Source organism: Amblyomma americanum, chromosome 2 (assembly GCF_052857255.1).
Source record: "Amblyomma americanum isolate KBUSLIRL-KWMA chromosome 2, ASM5285725v1, whole genome shotgun sequence".
Classification (NCBI taxonomy): domain Eukaryota; kingdom Metazoa; phylum Arthropoda; class Arachnida; order Ixodida; family Ixodidae; genus Amblyomma; species Amblyomma americanum.
The window spans coordinates 37,835,341-37,847,227 of NC_135498.1; the positions used below are offsets into that span (position 1 = coordinate 37,835,341).

Below are 11,887 nucleotides of genomic sequence, written 5' to 3' on the forward strand. Positions count from 1 at the left end.
CCCCCTGCTACGCTTACTTTCTCTTGGAATCCACTCCGTTACCCTTAAGGACCAGCGGTTATCTTGCCTTCGCATTACATGCCCTGCCCAAGCCCATTTCTTTCTCTTGATTTCGACTAGGATGTCATTAACCCGTGTTTGTTCCCTCACACACTCTGCCCGCTTCCGATCTCTTAACGTTACACCTATCATTTTTCTTTCCATGGCTCGCTGCGTTGTCCTTAACTTAAGCTGAACTCTTTTCGTTAGCCTCCACGTTTCTGCCCCGTAGGTGAGTACCGGTAAGATTATGCTGTTGTACACTTTCCTCTTGAGGGAAATTGGTAAACTGCCACTCATGATCTGCGAGAATTTGCCATATGCGCTCCACCCCATTCTTATCCTTCTAGTTATCTCCCTCTCATGATCCGGATCAGCTGTCACTACCTGCCCTAAGTAGACGTATTCCGTCACAATTTCTAGGCTCTCGCTGCCAATTGTGAACTGTTTTTCTCTTGCTAGGCTGTTGAACATTACTTTGGTTTTCTGCATGTTAATTTTTAGACCCATCGATCTGCTCTGCCTGTCTAACTCATTGATCATGATTTGCAGTTCACCTCCTGAGTGACTCAGCAAGGCAATGTCATCAGCAAATCGCAGATTATTTAGGTATTCTCCATTTATTCTTATTCCCAACTGTTCCCAATTCAGGCCTCGAAATACCTCCTGTAAACGTGCGGTGAACAGCATTGGCGAGATCGTGTCTCCTTGCCTGACGCCCTTCCTTATTCCTGACGCCCTTCCCGCCATGTATATATACTTACAGAAGCTAGGCACAGCCCCCTCCGTCACCCCTGAAGAAGGAGCCCCAGCCGGCATCGAAACGTTGGGTATCAAATTAAAATGTTTTAGTTGGAGGCATGTCGTAGTATAATATAAATGTTACAGGTTTACATTTCTTCCCAGCATTGACAGCCTTGTTTGTAAACTAATAAGGAATAGCTAGACACGCGAGGGCTGACATGGGACGCTTTTTTATACAGTTCCGCTTTAATTCGATAAAAAGGCATGTATATTAAACGGCACACAACTCTTGCATGTGCAAACTTAGGCCTGGCCTCCAGCTTTTTCCCCGTTACACTTACCGATCTGTCGGAGAACTTCTTGAACTGCGTTGCGAAAATGTCCTGCAGCATCTCTGGGTCTGCCACTACCAGTGTTGGCGTGGTGCCTTGATAGGAACTGTGAAAAAACAAAACTTGGTTTGTCTTGAATGAAAAACAAAAAGTATTTCTTAGCGCTAACTATTGCTATGGAGGTTAGTACTGGGTGATAATGGACTACATTGTGTTAGTCGCAACAACCAGCTTGAGTGCTCATGCGAAAAAAGCACTGTTATTCACGTCGTCCAACTCTCACCACAACAAGATAGCAAGGTAGCAAATTTTCCCCAGGTTCTTTTTTTCCGCATTCACATTGCGTTATCGTAAGCTAACTCAGCATCATATTTTTGGCGCGGACGTTGAAGCTACATCTTGCAAGTAAAAGATGGCTGCCTGGTGGTATCGTGGAGGGGACGACGCGCTGAGTGAAGTGAGTCGGTGTCATTTATCATTTAATCAAGCTGACCGCATCAAATGCCCTCTTCAAAAAAATACCGCCATTCACTGTGATCAGATAGGAAGCAAGAAGAATATATTAGGAGGTAATTATCTGCAGTGTATAAATGTTTTTCCGAAAAGCCAAAAAAAAAACGTGCTTTTTCGTTGTGCAAATTGCCACTGTCATGTGTGTAATCATGCGGGACATTTCAATCGGCCGCCCCAGCAACCAACAAGACGCAAAACCTTTAAACCTCGTTGGTCATCGGGTCTGACGCGACAGATACTTGAAATTCACAGCATTTCGATTAAATTTTGCTAAAATCATAATTTTCAGCATTTCGAGTAATGGTCACACGGATACAATAGGGGTCGAACAAGCAGCCACTCATCAACCTACATGGTTGATGAAGCGGCAAACAAAACCTTCCAACTTGTGAGGGGTGACAGACCACTCATTTCTATATTTTTTATACTTTCCTTCAATGGAATGGATCGATTATGCCTGATTTCATGCTTCAGAACGGAAAAATTCCAGTGGTTACGGGCGTCCTTAGTCATGCGTATGGCTTTCAAGGCTACATAGAAGGCCACCTTCGAGAAGGTGCAAAATTTGTTACGTTCATTAAACCAGCAACATTTTAATGGTTGTATAAAGCTTTAGTTTTCCATATGGCTCAAGATTAGGCTACTATTTTCTTCAGCTCGTTCTGCTGCTCCAGAAACAGTAAAGAAAACACAATTTACCTTTTTAAGTCTTTCAGCGCCTAGACGACAATATTAGAAATGAAGCAGTCAAATTAAGGTATATTCAACCGCAATGAGTTTTCGGATCCCCATATTAAATGGGTAGTGCATGTGCCATTTACAAAATTATCTAACTGCGCTAGCGGCTTGAAAAATTTAATTGGGAAAAGTGTGATCAAGAAAATACAAAATTGTTAGTTAAAGGATTTCAATAAAAAAAGGTAAACACTTAGTAATAAAAACACACCTATAAAGGCAGGAACATATTTTAACTTGAAACACTGTAATACAGAAGCAGAAGTTTCTGAACAAAAATATAATAGGCAAAATGATAAAATCAGATGTTTTCCAAAAGTGAGGCTCTTTTTTGAGGTCGTTAGTTTTTTCAAGCCGTATTTTTCCACTCCACATTTTAGCTTGTTTTTGAGCGCGCCTTACTTAGGTTGTGACATTGCACTCGTAAACTACTAAGCTCTGACTCATAGGCTTCTTGCTACACGTAACTCAATATGCCTTTGACATATTACGGAACCTGATAATATGGAGCGTTGAAGAATGAAACATAAGCAGGGTGGTAAGTTTCCCCGTATCATGATCTTTCGGAGTGCATGGGTTTTCATGAGTGTTACCTTGTGCATAAAGAGTGCAAGCAAGGCAGCAGGGGGGGGGGGGGGGGGGGGGGGGGGGTTGGGAGGAGCTTTTCCACTTACCCATAAATACGCCCGTAGCGTTTGTAGTTATTGAGGACAACTTCGCAAAATGGCTGAAAGAGCATGAGAAACAGAAAAAAAAAGCCATACAGTTCATCTTTCGTTATTGAAAAATTGGCTGCCGAGCTGTTTAGTTACTAAAGCGTTAACTCGGGTTAGTGCTCTGCTAGTATATGCTAAAAGAAATAGAAGGAAAAACTCTTATTAGCAGCAAAGATGTGAGGGAACCCGAGAATAACGTTTCGACTTATGGGTGCAGGGTAGGTGCTGTACCGCTAAAGTATATTAGACTACGTTTGAGTACTTTTATATCAGGATAAATGAGGGCTAAAACTGTCTCAATGGTACCATTGTAATCAGCGTTCCGTGCTCTCTTTACTCATTTAGAACTGTTGTTTAATACAGATTTGTTATTTTTCTTCGTTTCTTTATTGGACGCTTCCAGTTTTCAAGCAGTAAGGGGCAGTATGCATCCTGTGAAATATATTTCTGTGCATTAATTTCTATAACTCTCGTTATACATTCGCCATCGTATTCTTTCGATTCTGGGCGGAAATAATGTTTCTAGCGCTTGTGCTTCCGGAGAAACAGGGTCAAATGTTGCAAAAAGTGAAGTTTCGAGATTGTTAGCTTCGAACAGAAAAACCTGCTTCATTTAAAAATTACGCTTAAAAAATTCGCATTGATCTATTATTTCAATAGCCATTAGCCAGGTATTTATGTGCACAATGAATACTTCTCTTGTTTGTATGGTACCTTACTTTTTGGTCCTCAGCCACAAACATCCATTACGCCATGTATGACCACGGCAAAGCACCAGATGTCCCGATAATGTCCACTTGGTCAACGCAGCCGTCATTAACTGTAACCACCACATTCATCCTCCATAATCTCAGCTTAAAAATGCCATTGAGCATACACTTTTGATACAGCCCGCTCTCAAACAAAGTTGTTCTAGATTCAATTGCACTTTCCTTCTCACCATGAAGACATTTCTTTTTCTTCCTCAACCAATGTGTATATCCGCGGTCAGTAAGTCACCTTCGGCTCGTCTTTATGTGGCGCCAACAACAAGGGCTTTGAAAAATAATTACTCGCAGAAGACGCTAGCCGCAATGTAGACGTCGTGCCCTGCATCGGGCGGCTTTGCCAGAAATCAGTAGCATGATGGTCAACATAGGCCTATTAGTGTCCAGAACAAATTTTTCGGCGTCAGTAATCCCTTAACTGCCAAACTGGAGGGTCAGAGACAAAAACAAATCAATATAGCTCGTGAAATCGCACTGAAGATGCGCGTTAGGAGTAAAAAAAAACGCGCTTCAGGCAAGTACCAGAGCTTCTAGAGCTAAATTTGGCTAAAACCAAAATATTAGGTAGATTCTCGCTGCTGAAAACTGAATACTAGAAATCCTCCTAAACCTGGAGGAAATCTGCGCACCTTTTTTGTTCGTTTTTCAACACAGGACTGCTACACATTCCTCATAGGTGCAAAAAGGGCATGCTTGGTCACCTTCCTGGATTCCAAATGTGTCATTTTTCGCGTAAAAAAATTGTTTGTGCGCAAGTGAGGCCTCGAATGCTGTTCAGAAGAAAGTAGAGATATTTTGTCAGGAAAAAGCAAACAATCGATTTTTTTATTTTAGCCTACACTGTTCTATTAATAAATTGTCATTCTTTAAGACTGGAACTGCAGAAGGAAATGTTTGTCTTTGAGACTTAAACGCTTGACCATGTACTGTACTTCGCTTCAGCAGGTGAGGTTCACGTTGGCTTCAAAACACTAACCCCTGTCCTGTTAGTATAAATTGTACTCATAAACACTCCCCGCTTTTGAAACTACTGTCTAATCTTCTTTATAAACAATGCGATGCGTGGCTATTAACTTACCTTGGTTAGGACGTCGTATACAAAGCAGAGATACTGCCAGAAGGTTAGATATATGATTCCCTTATCACTCCAGAAGGTGAAGGTCTTTCTCACCCACCTAAAATGTAAACGAGGTGAAAAGTGATTCGTAGCTTCAAGAAAAAAATTATACTTGAAGATATGAGATAAAAAGAAACCGGCCAGGTCTGTGATGCATATGGAAAAGTAGGCGCACTTGCAATTTTTTGGTTTAAATGAGAGCCTGAGGTGGGAAAATAATCTCCATTTTGTAATTGTGAAATCCGAGTCTAATTCTGAACCTGATAAATCTTCGCATGTCTAAGCCAACGGTAAAAGTTTTCGCAACAAAATAAGAGGCCGATGTTCAATGCATCCGAACGCATTTTTTATATACGCACAAAAGCCAAACACTCCTGACAATTTCCTTGATTAATCCTTGCTGCTCGGCTGATCTTCCTTCTTTAATGACAAAGCAGAAGAAAGTGAAAAACACAGGCAACCGGCCAGATCTCTGATGCATATTTATCAGTAGCCGCAGTTTCAATTTTTTCCGAGGTTTGTAAACACTGAAAAGTGAATGCATGGAAGACATCAGTCGAAACAAACGTGTTTACAAGCCTTTACATCCGTGTATGTTTCCACCATCTTTGCGCTGAAGAGCTCAAAATGAACCTGGCTGTAGATGGTTCTCAAAGAATATTCTATTCCATTATTATTCCTCGTGTAAAGTCGCGCTACCAAGTTCAGATTTCGCCGTAGAACGTAAGAGACGTTTTTCAGCCGCGCTCTCTCAACAAAATCTTTTTGAATTCATAGCGGCTACATGTAATAGATGTTGCAGAACATGCGACTGACTCCAAAACTCATTTGACATGGTTATTGTGGCATGATATGCAGTTCAAGAAAGGTTTCTGGAAAAAACCGCTGTCGTGCAATTAAGCAAGATATCTTTCCATTGTAACCGTTCTTTCGGAAGCACTTTTATCGTGACTACGTTCATGTTCTTTTAGCGTGACACATACGGACTGAAAATACACACACGGACGCATGAAGTCTTTACATCATCGCCGTCACATCTGTACAATCCATCTAGTAGCGGTGAATAAAGCTAGTAGTGGCGACGGGACAACGGAGGGTGCTTTGTATAACTTTTATATGCGCAGTACGTAATACAGATATTTAAGATGCGGTGCCATTCTAGGAAGCCCTGTTATTTCGATCGCCTGTTGAGGCTCAACGCTGCAGCACCGGTGGTCTCGCATTGCAAAACGATGCAAGCTGGTTACATCGAGCCGAACAGAGCAGAAACTCCTGGCGTGTTCCGCATTCAGATGAATAGTTTCTATCCGCGATTCGAGCATACTGTGCGGGACATATGCAAAGAGTTCGTCTATTCACACTGGCCCATGAAGTATCTTTATATTGCTGTGAAGCAAAGTATGATATCTTCTAAGGTTTGGCTGAACTTTTGAACTGTGCAAATAGCTGGCTCCAAAAAAATTGGTCTTCTTTCGCAAGAATATTTACCCACAAAATCCTCCCTGAAAATCTGTACACGTCTCTAGAATTCTTTAATCACATCGTGAAGGAAATTGACGGCGCACTTGTATTAAAGCACTGTTCATGGGGTATAATCTGAGGATAATCTTGTACATGGGTTCCTAAAAATCGGGGATAAAAACGTAGGACGGAATAAAGATGAGAGCGTGGAACTATCCAGTGCTTCCTGGCGGGCACAATGGTCAGTGCGGTGAAGACAATGATCATGGGCTCAGACACTCCCACTGAGGGCATTTCGCGACATGATAAAAATACTACAGAACGATTTGAGATAATTACTACAAGGCAATAATCTACACAAACCCGAAACTCACTAAGCCTCTCTCTTCGTGGCGATGAGGGCCTAAGGTTCAGGTCAGGCACCTTATCAGCAAGCATGCGCAACACCTCCATGTTTTTGCACTTCTGATACCACCATTCAGACAGCGCCACGAAGGTCGAACCTGCAACTTAGCGTTATTTAACAAAACGAGGAAAAGCGCGCTGTCCAATATCACCACAGAGTGATGTTTTTAATGTTTACCACAAGGTCAGGAAATTTGTTTTTTTTTGTTCTGCAAAATTATACAAAGTGAATCAAATGCACTTACCAGACCAAAAGCGATGCCGCAAACACCAGGATTGTGATGAACGCGTGCAGCATTGTTTACGCGCCTAAACAGGAAGCACCGATAGCACTGATGAAACACAGAACACCAAGTTGCCCTGTGACACTTCCGTTATCCAACAAGACCGCTCACAATTTAAAACATTTTGCTTGCTTTGACACGAACACTGGGGCCAGAAAATGTTGAATTCGTTCTGCCTTCAGTAACACACCAAGTGGACAAACGTCCACGTAGTTCAAGATAAGCGCGAGGGAGAGATATGATAAGAAGGGATAGAGCGACTGTCGCGTCTTTCATAGAAGCGAGCGAAGCTGCGAGCGATGCTTGGGAGAGTATGAAGGACACTTTGTTTAGCGGTGCGGGGGCGGTCAGGGGCAGAGTGGCGAGGCGAGGAAGAGAGGAAGCAGCTCGCCCGCCGCGTGCAATCGGCTCCAATCACAATGCAGCGTCACACAGTGGCCCAGACGGAAAGGATAAAGGGAGAATAAATCAGATCTGGGCTGCTGTGCAGGATGCCTTGAGTTCCGCGCTCGTTCGAGTCGCAATCTCGCGCCACAGCAGTCACTTAAAGAAAATAGCGCAGAATGGGCCCAAGCAGCAGACAATAAAATGTCGAGATAAAGCCAGGTATGTCAGCACAAGCACAGCCTACGCTTGCCACGTCTGCGTTTTAAACACACCACAGCGTCCGCACGATAAGGACATTCCTATTATTTTTTGGTCAAACTCAACCACACACTCGGCGAAGAAGTCTGTCATGCCAACGATGCCCCCCCCCCCCCCCCCCCCCTCCCCCCCACCCTAAACTTCTGCCTATGGGGAACCTGTGCTGCCAAGGTCGCACTGCAATTGTTGCATTCGGTGACTCAAAACTGCTTTTGTCAGCCGCTTGGGCCGCTGCAAACGCGAGAACACATTTAGCGCGATTAGATACCCGCGTTTGGCTCGCAGCATTCATTGCCTAGCTTCTCTCGGCGTAGCCCAGATAGCTGACGCACGGCACGTGCGCCTTCGACAGAGCGCGGAGACTCACGCCAATAAGCGCCTGAAGGTGGCGCGGAATAGTACCAATAGTACTACCCAAAACTGCTTGCTCTTCTCACTAGGCAGTGTGTTATGGCGCTGGAATCGGCACCGCAAACTTCAGCGCAAGTTCCCCATTGGCGCACTCGTCGAATAATAAAAAAATTCGCGCATCATTCAGGCTTTTCTGTTCTGTGCATGTAAAAAACGAAAACGTTGCCTCCAAAGGCCCCGCCGCGGTGGCTCAGTGGTTAGAGTGCTCGGCTACTGATCCGGAGTTCCCGGGTTCGAACCCGACCGCGGCGGCTGCGTTTTTATGGAGGAAAAACGCTAAGGCGCCCGTGTGCTGTGCGATGTCAGTGCACGTTAAAGATCCCCAGGTGGTCGAAATTATTCCGGAGCCCTCCACTACGGCACCTCTCTCTTCCTTTCTTATTTCACTCCCTTCCTTATCCCTTCCCTTACGGCGCGGTTCAGGTGTCCGCCGATATATGAGACAGACACTGCGCCATTTCCTTTCCCCCAAAACCAATTATTATTATTAGTAGTAGTATTGCCTCCAAAGCACTGCGCCTTAGAAGTCTTTCCCATCTTCCTGATGACAAGAGGCGATCCTTGGTGCCTGTCGTTCATGTCTGTGCACAGAAAGGCGCTAGCGCGAAGCTAATTGTTCTTTTCATTAGGGCTAGGCGTCGCTTTTCAAGGCATTCGTTTTTGACGGCCGCATCTGGTAAAGAAAAGTTTTCACCGCTTTTCGTACTTCTCGTGTATCTTATTTGATTCTCATTTTATTTGCTTGTGCTCCTCTTGGGGTCACCCCGTTACTTACGTAGCAAGGAGTACACTAGGAGTCGCTTGTCGTTCGCCGCTCCTGCAAGAGGCAGTGGCATCGTGTACCATCGGTGGTTTTCGACTGCTGGCTTGAGTTTACAGCGCCTCCTCTCGTTGCCATAAGTGTTCGTTGTATCGCAATGCCATTGACCTAATACATATTTCGGCGTAGCGCCGTCCTAGTTTGTAATAAAGCGAGCGTTCGTTGTAACTTCGGCCGTTATGAGTGGGCTCGACTGTACTTGATTTCATGGGCGTAGTTTTCCTCTCGAAACAAATTTAGGTTGACGGCGGTGATAGCACAGGACGTCCACTCAGCGGTCGGCTAAGATATGAATCCATTTCGTTATCGGCCGCGCTCGACTTAGCGGCAAGAAAAAACACTCCAGATAAGGCGCCTAAAACGCTCCAAAGTGTTCAGACGGTGTCTTGCGTAGTATTCAAAGGAATAAGTCCCCGTGCCAACAGCGATAAACGAAAAGAAAACCGAACATCAAACAAAAAAATTATCTTCATGGCAATATTGGAGAAATATCCGAATCTTGTACCCCTATAAAGCCCGCTAGTTGATTGCTCTTAGGGGAGTGTAACTCCCTTAAGTGCGCTCTCGTACAGGCAAACACAGCAAGTGGAGTGTCACTCGCAGAAGAGTGTACTCCGGTTAGAATGCATTCGCGTAGCGCTTCGCTGGCCGAGTGTGTAGACTCGTGGTCAATGGCTTCAAAAAGACATAAAAGGTAATGTATCAAAATGGCACTTAAAAGTTTATTTTACTTGTAACACTCTTTTAGGGCATCAGCACTTATAGTAGCCATTCTCCGAATTTAGCCATTGTGTTTTTATTTGTTTGTCCGTCTCTCTGTTTGTTCCTTTCTTTGTCTGAAGCCTGTTCTGTGCCAGGCTTGCGCACCTGCCCACCGGTTTATGCGCAACCTGCCCAGGTGTACATAAGTACATAGACATACCTGGAAGGTTACCCACTTGCCGCTAATCACAGTGGCAGGCAGCAGTTAAATTAATGATTGGTCCCAAGAGGCTGCCTGAGAAGGGCAACCTGGCACGCACAAGCCCCACCGATGGCAGCACCTGACATCGCAGGGCAGTGGTGCATCGCTTAACCGCTGCACCACTGCGCAAGGACTGGTATGAGGACTGCCAAGCATCGGTAAATGTAAGTAGACAATGACCAATTCCGCATATATGGGCATTAAAACAATAACACTATAGCGTCACACCCTTATGGCGGAGCTTAAGTGTCTGCTGCAGATTTAGTGTGCTAGCACAAAGTACGTTTTCGCAAACTGTTGTCTGACGCCTGCTCTCATCTCAATGTCTTAACACTAGCATTATTTGGTGTATTTTATAGCATTAATGAAATTACGTGAGCTGTGTGTGTTTCGAGTGGGCACAAGCTAGCGCAAAAACTTAAGTTTTTCATGTCAGCCATTAGAGGTGCATGCTGCAAGCGCTGTCTTCTTTATTTTATCCGACGAATTTGTGAGCAGAATTTGAGTAAAGGGGTAATCCTGACGGATGTGTTGAATAATATTCCGTATCGAGCTCCTTCAGAGAGAAGCGTCTCCGGTTCTGAAACGCTACCTTGACAGATTTTGATTGGCTGCAGGCAGCGGCAGCACAGGTTATCTACTTACGGCCTACAGCTAATAATTCGACCCTTCACAAAGAGGGCAAAGGCAACATACATGTGGCCGTAAATCACTACGGCCAGCCACCATCCACTGTCCATCGAACAGTGGTTCAAAAAGAAATATTTTCTGTACCGACTTACATAATTACGTGCGCAGTAACTGTCGTGTTTCATCTCATCACAAAACAGATTTCTGTAAATGAATGCGATAGTATCCTTAGCAACTACCATCTGTGACTTGCTGCCCCAAGCCAACCATATACGATCTGTGCAGATGGCGACCGCTGAGACCGCGTAAGTAACTTTTAAGGAGAAAATCGCCTTCCGCGTAGGTATTGTTTGGCTTGAAAACAATTTATTTTGATGTTTCGGCCCTAAAACAGGCCTGTGGTTTAGATCCGCCATATCAGTCAGCTGCAGGCAGTGAAGAGTGTGGTGAGCAGGTGTTGGATAGGTCACTTCCAAAGATATCGCGACATGCTCTTCGTGGTCCGCCGTAAAAATGATTTCATCTAAACTTTTATATTTAATGTTTCATAATGAAGCACATTCGTTATCCACAAGAAACCTGAAGCATTTGAGCGCTAACTTGTTCCTGAATAGGACAGTCAAAGCTCTATGCAGTCTAAAGCATGATCATCGCGCGGGAACTGCATTCATGGTGTCTTCGAATACCTAAAGCAAGAAGTTGAGGTCGCATTGATGTGTTTTTCTTTTGTAGGTCATAACGCCTTTCCAGCAAGGGAACAGGAAGGCGCATTGAAACTGAACGGCACCATTTTAATAGCTCCGCAAAGATAAAAGCTAATGAGAAGTTTCGAGAAGTCAAAAAAAGATAAGACAATAAAAATCAATAAGCATTTCAGTGAGGAACACAGGATAACATGTGCTGCTTAAAGAGTACTTATGATCGTCGTACTGATCCCGTGCCTTCGTGGGCAATTAATTTTATATGCCTACAGGTATATTATGCATAAAAGTTATTGTTGTGGAATCACGGCAGTTATTAACTTTATACTTTTAAAGAAACGTTAAATGTATAGGTGAATATTTCCGAGTTTTCTAGCTAACCGACAACAGTGGATCCAACCATCTAGATTTTTGCTTAAAATCTTTCCATTACTACTTACAAGTGTAATACCGCTTACAATACCAGGAATTAGGGACAAGCGCTTCTAGATTCATCCACTGCGATCGCGTGGTGTATTGCTTTGATTGTTCAAAAATAGTGTCTTGACGTCATCCGTGATGTAACAACGAAAGAGAGCGACCGAGGGGTTGGAGTACAGGACG

The 11,887-nt window shown here is 44.0% G+C and overlaps 1 pseudogene across 1 annotated transcript in view; it reads right to left on the reverse strand.

Annotated features, from left to right (window-relative positions):
* LOC144119630 (uncharacterized) overlaps positions 1–7,422 on the reverse strand; it is a 53,281-nt pseudogene extending 45,859 nt beyond the window's left edge. Inside the window, exons 1-4 of the transcript XR_013312399.1 lie at positions 7,075–7,422; positions 4,925–5,021; positions 3,038–3,090; positions 1,125–1,221 (exon numbers count right to left, since the gene is read on the reverse strand). The product of XR_013312399.1 is annotated as an uncharacterized LOC144119630 (transcript). The remainder of the gene's footprint in view (positions 1–1,124; positions 1,222–3,037; positions 3,091–4,924; positions 5,022–7,074) is intronic.
* Positions 7,423–11,887: the final 4,465 nt, after the last annotated feature.